The sequence below is a fragment of the Pogoniulus pusillus genome, chromosome 23 (genome assembly GCF_015220805.1).
Source record: "Pogoniulus pusillus isolate bPogPus1 chromosome 23, bPogPus1.pri, whole genome shotgun sequence".
Taxonomy (NCBI): Eukaryota; Metazoa; Chordata; class Aves; order Piciformes; family Lybiidae; genus Pogoniulus; species Pogoniulus pusillus.
The window spans coordinates 16734566-16750561 of NC_087286.1; the positions used below are offsets into that span (position 1 = coordinate 16734566).

A 15996-nucleotide genomic window follows, 5' to 3' on the forward strand; every position below is an offset into this window, starting at 1 on the left:
TTTGTTTGTTTGTTTTACCTTGATTATGAAACTGGATTCATGTGAATGGACCTTTGTGGTCTGTTGATGGTTGTAGGTTTCGTTATTGTCACAGCAAACCACTCAGCTTAAACTGCTTGTGGGACATAGATCTGGGCATATTAGTCTTAAACATCTGCACTTAAAAGTAAAAAACAAAAGCTCAAGAAAGGCCCCAGTCTTTTGGATCTACTTCAGCTTTTCAGCCATGTAGAGGAGAATTATAGAATCAGTCAGGGTTGGAAGCGACCACAAAGATCGTCCAGTTCCAACCCCCCCTGCCATGGGCAGGGACACCCTACCCTAGATCAGGCTGTCCAGAGCCTCATCCAGCCTGGCCTTAAACACCTCCAGAGATGGGGCCTCAACCACCTCCCTGGGCAAGCAATTCCAGGATCTCACCACTCTCATGCTAAAGAACTTCCTCCTTATGTCCAGGCTGAATCTCCCCACCTCCAGCTTTGCTCCATTCTCCCTAGTTCTGACAGCCTAAGAAGTCCCTCCCCAGTTTTCCTGTAGTCCCCCTTCAGATCCTGAAAGGCCACAAGAAGGTCACCTCAGAGCCTCCTCTTCTCCAGCCTGCACAGCCCCAACTCTTTCTGTCTGTCCTCACAGCAGAGCTGCTCCATCCCTCTAAGCATCCTCGGGGCCCTTCTCTGGACATGCGCCAGGATGTCCATATCCTTCTTGTAATGGGGGCTCCAGAACCAGATGCAGTACACCAGGTGGGGTCTCACCAGAGCACAGCAGAGGGGGAGAATCACCTCCCTCACCCCGCTGGCCACACTTCTCCTGATGCAGCCCAGGCTCTGGTTGGCCCTGTGGGCTGCAAGTGCACACTGCTGGCTCATGTTGAGCTTCTCATCCACCAGCACCTCCAAGTCCCTCTCCTCAGGGCTGCTCTCCAGCCACTCACTGCCCAGCCTGGATCTGAGCTTGGCATTGCCTTGTCAGAGATGCAGGAGCATGAGTAGATCCTTTACTCTGGAAGTCATTAATTTTTTTCCAGTGGAAATTCCCATGAGGTAAGGTAGTGCTCAACATTAGTGTGACATAAGACAGGCCTTGATAATAAAACATTTTTACATACCAGAAAAACATTAATTATGGGGCTGGATCTCACTCCTTCAGTGTGTTGCAAGTCAGTGATGCAACTACAACTGCTGGAATACAGAAGACCTTTGCTCAGCTTCCATCAGCTCTGTGCAGCCCTCAGATTTCTGAACACCTGCCAAGCTCAATGTGCGTTCAGGTATTTGGAAGCTCAGACAGCTCTAATTAAAACCTATATTTCAAGTGTGCAATACTTGGGATTCTGTGTTCACCCAAACAACGTCGAGTCAAACCACAGAGAAATCTGTTATCACTCAACTCCGGTGCATATTTTTCATACAGCTAAAATATTACAGAAAATTATGAACTGCTAAATATAAAAGCATAAATTGAATGCAGACATCAAATTCGTATGCTACCTTTTCCTAACCTTCCAGCAGTGGTGAGGCATGGGCCACAGCTGCACACACATGGCACTTGCTTAGAGACATCAAAGTGTTTTATACTTGAGGAAGTATTTGTGTTAGCCAAATGTACAAAACAAGCCTCTTGCCAGCTACCTTTCACCTTCTGACCTCGACATGTAACTTGTAAGGTTGCCTGGGATAGGCTTGAATTATGTCCCCAAAAGAGTATCATGGAAATCAAGCAGCAAAGATGCTTTCTCCCAGCAATTCTTCTTCCTGTGATTTCCATTATGGTAATCAGATGTCTGTGTATAAGTAGCTAAGTAAGAATTCTTGAACACTCCAGAGTTAAAGTGACATGAGAATAAATGATATGAGAAAACTTTATGTTCTCATGCTTTATTTGCATGCAAAACCTGGACCGGGGTCAGCAAGCAGAGAAGCCAGTGGAAGTTTCACCACTGACTTGGAAGCCAGACCAAGAGGCATGTCTCTGTGTAATGATAAAGTCACTCAGCAAAGCACAAAGGCCAGAATGCAAGTCTTATCAGATGATTAACTTTAAAAAGTATTGCTGGATAAAGATCTTTCTTGCTTGCTGTTTTCCACCAGCTGATCTTTCATCAGCTTAAATGATAAAGTGTTTCTTTGGGTGCATCACAATTTCCTCGGTTAACTTTGATGCAAATGAGCAGAAATCCTTCACATCCCTGACTCTGAACCAAAAATATGTATTCACATACTGTTCATGCAGTGGTTTTGGTAAAACCAGAAGTTTCAAATCTGAGGGCAAAGAAACTATATGCCTTGTGTGGTTATTGTCTGCATCTTCTCTGGCAAGGCTTTTTCAGCACAGGCTGTGGGACTCAAACGTTCATCATAATTTCAACGTAAGACTTGCAATCAATGTGTAAGAAAAGAAGTTCATCATAAGAATAATGCATTATTCTTGTAATTATCTAGCAGATAGAAACATAGATAGAAACATTAGCTAGCAGAAATATACCAAACACAGACTTTTTTCCCCCTTTGTTATGACTACATGTTAAGTAGGACTCAATTCAAGGTAATGTATTCCTTCTTTTAGACATCACTTCTTCCTAATCATAGAATCAGTCAGGGTTGGAAGGCACCACAAGCATCATCTAGTTCCAACCCCCCTGCCATGGGCAGGGACACCCTACCCTAGATCAGGCTGTCCAGAGCCTCATCCAGCCTGGCGTTAAACACCTCCAGGGATGAGGCGTCCACCACCTCCCTGGGCAACCCATTCCAGGCTCTCACCACTCTCATGCTGGACAACTTCCTAATGTCCAGTCTGAATCTACCCATTTCTAGCTTTGTTCCATTTTCCCCAGTCCTATCACTACCTGACACCCTAAAAAGTCCCTCCTCAGTTTTCTTGTAGGCCCCCTTAATATACTGGAAGGCCACAAGAAGGTCACTTCAGAGCCTTCTCCTCTCCAGACTGAAGAACCCCAACTCCCTCAGTCTCTCATGGGAGAGCTGCTCCAGCCCTCTGATCATTCTTGTGGCCCTTCTCTGGACACCTTCCAGCACATGCATATCCCTCTTGTCATAGGCTCAGGAGGAAAACAGGTATTTTTTGATCACTTGCGATTGAGACCTGACAATTAAGCAATGCCAGTGGCTGGAGGGCAGGGTCTATGCTCTTTGTTCCAGGTGCACTTTGGAAAAGCAGGGTTAAGTATCAAAGAACAGCATCCTATACAGCACTGTCCCAGAGTACCCAAACAGATGCTTAAAGAATTAGTGGTACTAATGCAACCAATGCAAGCAGCCATTTTTATGAAGTCTCAAGTACTGGGGTTATTCCTTCTGAGTTCAGGGCATCAAGGATCAGTTGCTCATTGCTTTGTTGTTCTTCTAAATCACTTGCCAGTGATAACATCTGCAAGAGCTGCCACATCATACAAAATCCTCTACTATGCTGCATCTCAGGATTTTCTCAGTATGACTTAAAAAAATATTCTTGGAAACAGCTGCCTTTGAGGACTGAGACATTTGTCAGTTAACCTACTGCTTTTGTGCTAATAGAAAGGCAGCTGAAGAGAAAACCATTGAAAATGCAAAATGCTTCAATGTAAGTAGACACTCTCATGTTTAGGAATCTAACTGAAGATTTTTATATCAATCCTGCCTTAGGAAAAAAAAACACTTGTATGATTTTTGTATATGCCAAGAAAGTTACTGGATGAGGCACTTAGTGCCATGGTCTAGTTGATTGGATAGGGCTGGGTGCTAGGTTGGACTGGATGATCTTAGAGGTCTCTTCCAACCTGGTTGATTCTATGATTCTATGAAATCATTCTATGATTCTACAGTTCTTTCTCTTCCTGACTGTCACTTTCTGAACACTTTTACAGGTTCAGTTGAACTTATTGGCCATTTGGGATATCCCACAAACAGGGAGGTCAGGGGCCTGGTTTTGCCAATCTTAATTCTCCAAGCCTGGTGGTCAGCCATTGAGGGAATGAAGACATTTAGAGAAATAAATATCATGCAGATAAAGGCTGGAGCTGGAGCTTTCTCCAGGACATTTCTTCAGGTGAGAGAGTGGAATAGGCTGACCAAGGGGACTGCAGATGCCCCCTTCATGGATTGTTCAAGACCAGGTTGGACAGGCTCTTGAGCAGCCTGGTCTAGTTGGAGGTGGCTCTGTCCATGGCAGGGGGGTTGGAACCAGATGATTTTTAAGGTTCCTTCCAACCCAAACCTTTTAGTGATATTAGACATATTTGACAAGTCCAAGAAGTCTTTTTTATTCCAATGCATCACTGCAATATAATGTGTTCTTTTCCTTGATGCAATGCCCTTGAACTTCATGTATCCCTTCCCTTTACTGTTCAGGTATTGTTTTCTGACACATGTAAATGTTAACAGATGTGAGAAGCAGTAAAAAAGCATGTGGTATAAATGCTTCTTTCTGGCACAAAGGAGACACTTTCCACAGACAGCAGCACTATGCAGCCTTCATTTTCTGTTGGCGGGTATCTCTATTCTAAGGCAAGAGTCCAACATTTTTTGCACAGTTAGCACGTCATACCAGCAAATAAGCACAAATACAAGCTGCTTGGAGAATGTACAGAGCATATGTAGCATTTCTGGCTTCCAAAAGCAAGAGCAGCACACAGCCAAATCATTTCAACATTAACAGCAATTAAGATTTTGCTGTGATGATCCCAGCTTAAAATAGCGCAGAATGGTGCTACTATATTAGGATTGCACAATCATGGAGTAATTCAGAATGGAAAGGATGTCAGGAGGTCTCTAGTCCAATGTCATGCTCAAAGGAGTCAGCTACAAGGTTAGACCAGGCTGCTCAGAGTTTTATCCAGCCTGATGCTGAAGATCTCCAAGGATGGAGATGGCACCACCTCTTTGGCCAATCTGGTGCAGTGTCTGACTGTCCTTATAGATAAAAAGGTTTTCCTTGCATTTAGTTCCTCTTGCTTTCAGTTTATGCCTGTTGTCTCTCATTCTCTTGCTACGCATCACTATGAAAAGCCTACCTCCTTGTAGGCACTGAAAAGCTGCTATTGAGTCTCCTTGAAGAACTCTTCAGGCTGAAGAAGCTCAGCTTCTCTCCAAGGGGAAAGTGCTCTAGGTCTGAACCATCCTGGTGGTCCTCTGCTGAACCTATTATGGTCTATGCCATAGTGGAGGTCAAGGCTGGGTGCAGTATTCTAGGTGTGTTCTAAGAACTAATGGGATCACTCCCTCAATCTACTGGCTGTGCTCCTGCTTATACAGCCCAGTGTTGCACCTCTGCTGTCAGGACACGTTGCTGGCTAATGTCCTGCTTGCTGTCTACCAAAATCTCCACACTTCTTTTCAGCAAAACTGCTCCTCAGGCAGTCAGTCCCTGGTCAGCATCACCGCAGGGGTAAGGGTAGGCCTTTTTACATGCAGGACTTTGCATGTGTCCTTGCTGAATTTTGGGTGTTCTTGTTTGTCTGCTTCAGCCCAGCCTAAGTGTTTCCAAATGGCAACCCTTGCCTTGACTGTATCAAAACCACCTCCACTGCCCAAATCAGTGATTTGGTGTCCTTGCAAGCTTTATGAGTAAACAGTCCATTACCTTCCCCACCTCACTGACTAACATGTTAAAGGGGCAGGTCCCAAGAGAAAGCACTGCAGCACTCATCACCAGCTTCCAGCTAGAGCACAACCCATTAGCAGCTATCCTCTGAGCCAGAAAATCAAACCACTTTCAATCCATTTGGTTGTTCCTATATCTGGACTATAATACATTGTAACTGGGACAGAAGTATGGGAGACTGTGTTGAAAACCATGCTACAACCAGAGTAAATTACATCCACCACACTCGCCTGAAAACTTAGACACATAGAGGACAATGAAGTTAACTTCTGGAAAAACTCAGTTGGCTTTTACCAATCATCATCATCTACCCAGAAATGTGTTACAAGAGGGCTCCCTCTTGGGAGAGAGCAAGGCTGGCTAGCCTATAGTGCCCAAGTGAGAGGAAGAACTGTCACTCTGAAGACAAGCTTTGTAAACTATTACTGTGGGGCCTTGGGCTCTTGGACATACCACAGGCAAAACAAAACCAGAAAGTCTTTTGTTCCTCAAGGCCGTAGTAAACATAAGGAGTTGTGCACCAGGAATGATGGCACCTTCCACTGTCTGAAAGCACAGCTTCCTTCCACAAAGTATCTTTACCATCACAAGATAACCAATGAAAACGTCTTATTTCAAACAACATAGCACAGGCACCAACGTAAGCACTTGTAAAAGCATCATTTCAAAATGGGTATGGATCCCTGGATGAGTAACACAGTAAGCCCAGGGGCTAGAAATTCTCTTTGCTGTGAAGGTGTCCCAGAACTTGTCACTTCTACAAAAGGAGTGGATGTGAAAACAGAAAAACTGTAGACAAGTTTTGCACCAACAAACCCTGAGTCTGACAAAATCTTAGCTGGGAGTGATGCTCCACATACTGCTTAGAGTGGTTTGCATGTACTCCCCTTTAGTTGCAGTCACTGCAGCTTCCAGGAAGCAGGAAACACAGGAAGTGATGTTTTCAGAAAGAACAGAGTCTTGCATGTGTTAATCCTTATATAAGGGATAAGTTATGTGATTTGTCTGTAAGTTTTCCAAAACAGTCAAAGTGTAGAACCTGGAAAGAGGTCCCTTTGCTCATGCAAAATAGATAACAGGTCAGCCTATTCGATACTCTGGAGTCCTGTGAACATGAAAGCAAATAATGAATAAAGAAAAACTATATATATCATAGGATCACAGGATGATAGGGGTTGGAAGGGACCCAAGGAGATCATCGAGTCCAACCCCTCTGCCAGAGCAGGGCAATGCTATCAAACACAGATCACACAGGAACACAGCCAGACAGGCCTTGAAAGTCTCCAGAGAAGGAGACTCCACAACCTCTGTGGAGAGCCTGTTCCAGTGCTCTGGGAACCTTACAGGAAAGAAGTTCCCCCTTGTGTTGAGGCGGAACCTCCTGTGCTGCAACTTACACCCATTGCTCCTTGTCCTATCCCAGGGAGCAGTGAGCAGAGCCTGTCCCTCCCCTCCTGGCAGCCCTCGAATATTTATAAACATTTATCAAATCCCCTCTCAGTCTTCTCTTTTCCAGACTAAGCAGCCCCAGGTCCCTCAGCCTCTCTTCATAAGCCATGTTCTCCAGTCCCCTAATCATTCTTGTAGCCCTCTGCTGGACCCTCTCCAGCAGATCCCTGCCCCTCTTAAACTGGGGAGCCCAAAACTGAAGAAAGTATTCTACTCAGCAGAGCAGAGTAGAGGGGGAGGAGAACCTCCCTTGATCTGCTGGACACACTCCTCCTAATACAGCCCATGGGTAACTTGTTAGCCACCAGGATCCCCAGGTCCCTCTCCACAGGACTGCTCTCCAGCAGATCACCTCCCAGCCTGTACTGGTGGAGTTTATTATTCTTCCCCAGATGCAGGACTCTGCACTTGTCCTTGTTGAACTCCATCTGGTTCCTCTGTGCCCAGCTCTCAGTCTGTCCAGGTCTCTCTGGATGGCTGCACAGCCTTCATCTGTATCAACCAAGCCTCCCAGCTTGGTGTCATCAGTAAATTTGCTGAGCAGACACTCTGTGCCCTCATCAATGTCATTGATGAAGATGTTAAACAGGACCAAAAAAAAAAAAAATCCTTTCCCCCACTCTTGCTTTTTTAGGTTTTCTGCCCTGTAAAACAGGTGAGATTTGATTTTTTGGTTTTTCTAATTAGAAGGAAACATGGACAAACTCCTTCAACAAGTTTCCTATCTATAGTGGGAAGCCAGTCAGAGTTCACATAGAGCTTAAAATTCCTGGAACTAAAGATATTTACTTCAGCACAACGCCTCGAAGATTGACACAGAATTTTCAGTTGGTGGTGAGATTTGCCAATTGGTCTTAAATTTAGATTCAGTATCTGACTCCTTTAGCATGCAACATTTCCTGGAGGATGCTAAATTTCTGACTCTGTGATTTTCTAATTGTGTAACACTCCTTTTCCAAAAGAAAAAAACCAACCAAACCCCACATTTTTCACATGCTTTTTATAAACCTAACCTAAAAGAAAAAAAAAATAGAAAGAGAAAGAAAAAAAAAGACTCTTTAAATAAAAGCATATGGTAGAAGCTTATCCAAGAAAGTATCAGTCTAGATCCAGCCAGCGTTTTCTAACTTTCAACACCATATCACACACTGGAAAATATTAAAGCACCTAGTTTGAGTGTTGTGTTACACATATTCCTATGGAAATACTTCTCATAAAATTCAATTATAAATAATAAAACCTACTCCACAATCAAAGCCTAACGAAGGTTAAGCTAAGTCAATGTTTCTAAGCTAAAATTCAGGCCAATTTCCTGATTTCCTCTTTCAGCTGAGTGAAAGGGTAAGGCAGCATGTACCACACACAACCTCCTAAGAAGATGCTTGTGTAAGTTCTGGGGTGGTTTCTGCTGATTTTGGTTTTCCTCAAGTAGTGTAAAGAGAAAAGTGTGCTAGTCTGAAGCTAGCTAGAATGTTTTGGTGAGAAGATCTAGATTACAGGCTGTGAAAGAGAAACAGTGGTGATGTCTGCTTCACTCATAGGCTTGCTGAGAGGTATAAGAGCAAGAATCCAAACATAGATAAAGGAGTTGCTCCCTGTCTGGGCTCTGGGCTGCATCTCTCTAACCCCACCTTCTGTTTCTGTGATTAATCCACGTGCTTCCTAACCCCCTGGCTGACCCTCCATTCTTCCTTGGGCACAAGGCAATGTCTGGGGTAAGGTAGAGAGGGAAAGAGCAAGGGGGAAGGGTGGTTTGGGAGCCCCTCCTGGGGACTCAGGTTTCTGGGAGGGCTGTTGTGTTTCTGTGTTACCTTTTACCTTGTCTATTTCTGTACATAACTCTATATACATACTGTAAATATCTGCCTGTATATTGTGCCAAGCTGTAAATATGAGCTTCATTCAAATTTCCTGAGCTAGTCAGGGTGATTTCCAAAGTGGGGGATGGGACGGGACTGGTAATACCCAAACCATCACAGATTTCAGACAATGTTCTGGGTCAGAGAATGCTCAGGGCTAGCAGATGTGCAAAGTCCAGCACCAAGAAATTCCAGAAAAGGCAAAAGAGGGGCAGGACAGAAGCCCCACTCTGCTGATTCCCTCTTCTATAAGCTCTCCTCTGTATGGGTCTAACGCCAGATCAACCCCTGGGGTAGCCTCATCCACCCTGAATGTAAAGAGGTGGGAACCGAAGCTCTCTGGATGGGCTGGGGTCAAAACTAGGAAGACTGCACCTATCTTCTTTTCCTCTTATTTCTGTCTTTTCATCTCTGTGGCAGCCAGATGTTAAACCATCTCACCTATCCCAGGACTTAGGTACTCAGCAGATTGCTGCTTTTTCTGATGTGACTGCCTGTGATGAAAGAGCTGTTGGCAAACTGAATGCTTCAACAAGGACCAAAGAGATTCAGGGAAGTAAACTGAACACATGAGCAGTAGTACCTGACTGGGAGATGCTTGTTATTTCTCTAGGATACACAGCTTCAGTGAGCTTCAAATGGTTTTATGCCATGATAAAACTGAAGTTTAAAACCCTTCTGAGTAGAGAATTCTTTTTCTTATTCTTCCTACCATCTTTCCATCTATTTGTGCCTTTTTGTCTATTGATTTTCAGTCATCTCCTGTATTACAACTAAACTGAAAGGTATTTGTGACAAGGACCATATTTTTCCAACACATCTGAATTGTGCTTACTACAATGGAGACAGCACTCTTGAAAAGAAGTCCTCTTGAGCACACATTAATAAACTACGAAACAAGAATACAGTTCTCATACTCTCCAATAATGTTAAATGTTGCATTGCATTACCTTGGAGAAATACAACCTGAATGCCTAAGGGAATTACAATATGATATACACTTGAAGTAAACACAGATATACTTTCACATTCTTATGTGTCTACAAAAGATGAATAAACACTACAGCTCTCTCCCCACCTCATTTGTACTGTCTTTCATGTATAATCACATAATTGTTTAGAGAAGGATGCCCCCCTTCTGTGCAATGATCTAAACTACAGGCAGAAGAATCCTAATAGCAGTGACAAGGAAAAAGCTAAAAAATACTAAATGGTGAACAGCAAAATAGGTTAAAAACTGTGAACTTGCAAGCAGCTCTAAAATACACAAAGCTGAGAGGTCTTCCCATCTACAACTACCTGAAAGGAGGTTGTAGCCAGGTGGGGTTGGTGTCTTCTCAGGCAAGCAGCAACAGAACCAGGGGACACAGTCTCAAGTTGTGCCAGGGGATGTCTAGGCTGGATGTTAGGAGGAAGTTGTTGGCAGAGAGAGTGATTGGCATTGGAATGGGCTGCCCAGGGAGGATCCCTGGAGGTGTGCAAAAAAATACTGGATGAGGCACTTAGTGCCATGGTCTAGTTGAGTGGCTAGGGCTGGGTGCTAGGTTGGACTGGCTGATCTTGGAGGTCTCTTCCAACCTGGTAGATTCTATGATTCAAGTTGTTACTTATAGGATGTCAGGGGGATATTTCCAACCCTTTGAGATGTAAATCTCACTACATATAACCACACCATGCTAAAGTAATTCAGTCAGATAAAACTAGCAAGCAAAATTACTTCTGATCCTTGTTTAGAAGGTATGATGACATGCAACCAACTGGAGTCCTTAAAGGCAGATAGTTTGAATCTACACTCAGCTGTAAGATGTTTGGTGCAATATTAAGAAAGAATTCAACCATCATGAACATTCCAATGTTACTATGGGATATGGAATTCATCCCACAAAAAGCAATAGGCAGATCTGATAATCCAGAAGTGATCAAGTCCAGAGTCTTACAGCATATTTTCATGTGAACCACTTTTTCTATTTTATTTTTATTTCACTGTAGTTTTCAAGAGAAGATTAACATATAAAAGGTTTTTGGTGGGATAGAGAGAATAAAGAATTTCTTGCTAAGTTCAATAGAGTGATGTTTTATAAAAGCTTTTTCCCCTTCACTGGACTTTCATTTTACTAAAACAGGAGCCTGCTTACTTAATATACATAATGGACATTTGAAACAGTAAACTTACATCATGGGTCTTCCTTTCCTGCCCTAATTTAGAATCATAGAACCACAGAATCAGTGAGGGTTGGAAGGAACCACAGGGATCATCTAATTCCAACGCCCTTGCCATGGGCAGGGACAACCTACCCACGATCAGGCTGGCCACAGCCTCATCCAGCCTGGCCTCAAACACCTCCAGGGATGGGGCTTCAACCACCTCCCTGGGCAACCAATTGCAGGCTCTCACCATTCACATGCTGAACAGCTTCTTCATCATGGCCAGGCTGAATCTCCCCACCTTCAGCTTTGCTCCATTCCCCCTAGTCTTGTCACTCCCTGATAGCCATAAAAGTCCCTCCCCAGCTTTTTTGTAGGCCCCCTTCAGATACTGAAAGGCCACAAGAAGGTCACCTCAGAGCCTCTTCTTCTCCAGACTGAACAGCCCCAACTATTTCAGTCTGTCCTCATAGCAGAGCTGCTCCAGCCCTCTGAGCATCCTTGTGCCCTTTCTCTAGACATGCTCCAGCATATCCACATCCCTCTTGTAATAGGGGCACAAGCAATAAGCTATCAGCAGCAAGTCAGAGGCAAAAAAGGAGCTTGAAATTGTCTGTTAGAGCCCATATACTAAAGGGTTCTGCCTCGCTTCTCAGCAGTATCCTGATAACATGGCACATGTCTTCTCTCTGGTTTGCCTCATATTCCTAAAATGCATTATAACTGGTCTGTCTTTGAAGACAACATTGACCTGCAGCAAAGAAACACCACAGTTTCTAGGTCAGTGACAAGTTTTGCAACACTGATCTCAGATTGTGCCTTATCCTGAGAAGAGGGTACACAGTCTGCCTGTACTAGTATGTTTAGATCTACTGATACGCATGAACTGACTTCAAACTCTCTTCTATATTCAGGTCCAAGTATTGATTTTGATCTCTATACTTAATACAGCCATTAGGACAAATGGTCTAAGTGGTTGTCGCCCTGCCTATATATGAATGTTATAATCAAAGCCAGTGGGATGCTTTTCCTTGTAAATCTTACATATCAAAGTCTGGGGATAAAGGCAGGATGTTCTCACTGCAGATCCAGACCATAGCATCTATTTCAAATAAGAATCTTGGGTATTTTGAAGCTGTTTTATTGTGTGCAAGAAGACTGAGCTAGAATTTCATGTTTCCTTGTGTGTGGGTGGCAACAGTGCATACATTTACATAACCTGGAAGATGAGCGGTATTGTTCAACTTAGAGTCTGGTTTTAGACTAGTAAATGTACTAGAAAATGAGAGCATAGCTTCAATAAATGTGTAGATGGTGTGAATGCAGCTCATGTTTATTCATGCAAATATGAAACACTGAGGCTGTTCATGGCCAACGCTCTGTGTACAGTCCACATATTCTGTAGACAGCAGAGAGCTAAATGTGTCAGAAAACTGCTACCATGAGGAATTTTTGTTAGCAAAGACTGGAACTTCACCATTCACCACCCTGCCCATTACAATTTATGAAACACTGACTGGCAAGATCCTTTGGCTGCAAACCTTGATCCCAATTCCTACACACTGATTCCTCAGCGCTAAGCCATTATTGGGCCTTCTCATCACACAGAAGTTTAACTTAAAGAGTTTTTCTTGAGGAGTGCTGTTGAATGCTCTCTTAAAATCCAAGCAGGGTCCGTTCAACACTTGCAAATAGCAACAGGATTCTTGCACGTGGATAGATGACACAACTGATGAAATGGCAAAATGCATTGAGAAACAAAAGCACAATAAAATACTCTCCCTACAGGGAATGTGCAGGAAATCCATTACAAAAATATGACAGGCCTTCTTTAGATCCATACTGACTCCATTAGCCTATAAAGCCTCTGGAGTCCAATAATTGTCTCTCTTTGGAACCTCTGAAGGAGCTAAACCAGTCTAATGACTGCTGGATTTGTGCAGATCTCACAGATGCAGAGATAAAAAGGAGCAAATAAACCTGGACTCATACCACCTGTGGTCAAGGTAGAGAGTAGACAAGAACTGGTGAAATACAGGACCTCTAGAGGGTAATTCTGACTTTGTTTTTTTCTGAATACCTTGTGGAGATTTTTAACCTTTCTGTAATGTCATAGAGCCTTAAATCACATATCTTAGCCTGAGTCCAGTATTTGGAACTGTCATACCTCTATGGCAGCATGGAAGCAACTTTATGAATGCTTTGCTTTCTCAATTTTACATCATGGGTTTTATTTACTTGTTTTATTTGTAACACAAACTTAAGACTGTGATTAGATATAACCTAAAGTCACTTTTTAAATCTAGCTTGCCAGTTTCCCCAGCTGCAAAGATAACATATACTTTGCATGTATCAGACTCATTTGGTAATTAAATAGCATTACTGGCTGATGTTGTTTTGACAATCATTCTTTTCTTCAAAATTTCCAGAGATTATCATAAACACTGGCAAGAAACCCTGCACTAATTAGCAGCTAGTAAATACAGCCAATTATCATCCTTGGAGATGACTAGGGCTAGCTTGAACTGCATGATTGATGCTACAGGAAGAAGAGAAGTTTCCATGGATGACAACAATGAATGCATAATTCAGTAGATTAAGGAATCCTCAGTAACAACTCAGCCTCTATTTACACATATCACAATATCACACAGTATCATCAAGATTGGAAGAGACCTCATAGATCATCAAGTATAGAATCATAGAATGGTTTAGGTTGGAAGGGACCTCAAGGATCATCCAGTTCCATATATATATGTGTGTGTGTACTCACATACACACACACATATATATATATACATATGCATATTGATGTCTACAACTACCTGAAGGGAGGCTGTAGCCAAATGGGGCTGGTCTCCTCTGCCAGGCAACCAGAAACAGAACAAGGAGACGCAGTCTCAAGCTGTGCCAGAGAAGGTCTAGGCAGGATGTTAGGAGGAAGTTGTTGGCAGAGAGAGTGATTGGCATTGGAATGGTCTGCTCAGGAAGGTGGTGGAGTTGCTGACCCTGGAGGTGTTCAAGAAAAGCCTGGATGAGGCACTTAGTGCCATGGTCTGGTTGACTGGCTAGGACTGAGTGCTAGATTACTGGCTGATCTTGGAGGTCTCTTCCAACCTGGTTGATTCTATGATACGTATATTGTCCTTGGTATTTCTTATATTTAGCTTCTTTCAATAGCTCTTTACATATAGGGAAACTATTTTTGATCAGCTGAATGCCAAAACCAATTACCTGGCATTCTGCCCTGGTGCATTAAGCTCAGTATCTCCCACTTAAGAAAATGAAATCTAATATCTGACAGTTCAGCTAAGTTATTATTCCATAAACACAGAAATATTTTAATATTCTTATTTCTTATTATTGCCAAATTAGAAAGAAACATTTTACACAGCCACAAGGGTAAGACTGACGGAGGGAGCTAAACAATTGCAAGAAGCTGCTCTGTGTATTTCTGTGGTTTGGAAATAGTGCCAAGTCGGAAGGAAAAGACATTCTCTGCATTTTCTAAAGGAAGATAAATACAGAAAAGAAATATAGATGAAAGATGGAACTGCTATCTATCGACTCTGCCAGATTCCTTGGCTTTTGGCACACCTATTGAAGCTGGCAGACTTAGCCAGTAGCAATCTTTTCCATTAAAAGAAGCAGCATATATTTTGGTTTAACATACTTTGTTTGTGCATTTCTAGGCTTCAAAAAAAGTCTATTTAAATGTTTTGAGTTTTTTTTTTTTTAATGGTTCCTTCTGCACAGTTGGCTGCAATTGCACTTATTTGAAGCGGCTCATTTATCACTACAAGAGCTGCAGGGCACAGCTACTGTTAAACAGCTCCAACAAACCTACAGCTTTGTGGGACAAGCTTCTTTTTGAAAGACTGAAAGATGTTTAAAATGTGCCAAGAGGAGCTTTATGCCAGCCTCTAGGTTTGTTATCCAAATGTTACTAAATGAGAGGTCTCCTGAAGCACAGTTTGGGCAAAGATAAGCTGATCTCCCTTAGGCTACCGGTTTTTCCCATCCAGGATCAGCCAGATCAGAACGCTTGCTACGTATCATAAAATTCAGTAATATGAAATCTGAAAGAGAATCTGGTGTCTGAGGCTTAGCCTACGCTGAAGCCAAGCTTCATTGCCTTTGGCAATGGTGGGAAAGCCAAATGATTTTCGTTTAAGACCCCCAACTTCCTGACTGGTGACTTGTTGTTTGTTAGGAAGGTAAAGACTTGCTGCTTAGCTAACATGATAGGAGTTGTAGTGCTGCAGCATTGTCAATTTTCACTGATCCTTCTGAAAGAAGACAAAACATGCCAGTGTTGGGCTTAGCTTATGGAACCTCTTAGAGCTGGAATTTTAAGTGCCATGTGGTCAATACATCTGTGGGTGAAAGCACTTGGCATATTTTCCATTGACAATAGACATGCAGGAATTTTGCCATCTAGTGCCCTCTTCCTTGATGTCCAAGTGCTGTAGCAACTAATTCATTCAAAGCAGCAGGCATCAGCTTGGAGCATGTGCCAAATGTGCCTGCACTGTGGAGCCTGAACAAAGCCAAGCATGCCAGTCAAAAAAGAGAGTTGTTCTAAACTTAAATGTGCAAATACATGGCACTGCACCCTGATCATATTATTGCATAGGCATTAGATGAAATAGTTTTGACTGATTTATAAAGATCTTATCTTGAACCTTGCTTAGTAATAGAAATATATTCTGTGTTCAGTGTTCTCACCAATGGCTCCACCCAAGAAACAACTTGCCTAATGCTCCTAAAGAAGGAGGTGCTGGTGCTTTTACATTTGAGTTTCTAGTCTTCAGATATGTGGTTTGTGGTAAGAAGTTTGGTTTAGAATGTTTTCAGCAGAAGTTACTAGCAATTGTCTTCCGTGTCTTGCAATTCACACTCAGAGGTGTCAAGTGTGTGAAGAATTCTTTAAAAATTCCTC

The 15996-nt window shown here is 42.8% G+C and overlaps 1 protein-coding gene across 2 annotated transcripts in view; it reads right to left on the minus strand.

The window, feature by feature from the left end:
- Nucleotides 1-15996, minus strand: part of ODAD2 (outer dynein arm docking complex subunit 2) — a 77897-nt gene that overhangs the window by 792 nt on the left and 61109 nt on the right. The window lies entirely within an intron of this gene.